We start from the raw sequence: 763 nt of genomic DNA, 5'->3' as shown, positions 1-763 counted from the left end.
TGGAGCGCTGCTGCAACCAGTTCCAGGGAATCAATTACACCGGCAAGTGCATCCTTGTCATCTGCAGCTTACTAATCTCGTCGCGTACTCAAGCATGTCCAAGTCAATCGGTTGTCGGCGTTATGCGGCGGTTCATTCCGCCTGCTCTTGTTGCCACGAATGGGTCTTTATCTAATCGTCGGACCAGCCGTCGCATCGACCCAGCAGAAAGACATTAGAAACACGAGCAATACCGATTTCGTTCGCCCCTTCAGTGCTCTCTCGCATCCGCAGGCGACCTCCTACAGTATTCCTTGCTCCATCCGTCCACATAGTGCGTGTCACCACTAGTTGCTTTTGATGTTGCTAGACCATGCTAAAGAGGTGATTGGCGAGACTGTCACCTCGGCTAGGTCGCGCTCGCTGGCCATGCCGCAACGACACACGACTGCAGCACCTACAACTGCTCTCTTTCGTTCCCGAGATGCGTGGTGCTTTCGCCCTGTATGAACGCAGTTCAGACGAAGAATGGCGGAGTCGTGAGCGCCACCGGCATGGCCACGGCTCACGCTCCTTTGTGGCGGAACACGACATTGTCGTGGCTTGAGCCACCGTGGCAAACCTCGGACTACACTTCGTTCTGTCCATCGACACTGCACTCAAAACTACACAACGTGTCGACACCGATCGATTTCGTCGTTAAGCAGCCAAGACCGGGGCAGGGCCATGCCGCAGTCGCGCAACCAGGCCGGTGCGTCGTGCAACTTTGTCGTGAGGACTCGAC

Source organism: Aphanomyces invadans (genome assembly GCF_000520115.1).
Source record: "Aphanomyces invadans strain NJM9701 unplaced genomic scaffold supercont1.57, whole genome shotgun sequence".
Lineage (NCBI taxonomy): Eukaryota > Oomycota > Saprolegniomycetes > Saprolegniales > Verrucalvaceae > Aphanomyces > Aphanomyces invadans.
Note: the sequence above shows the minus strand (reverse complement) of the source record.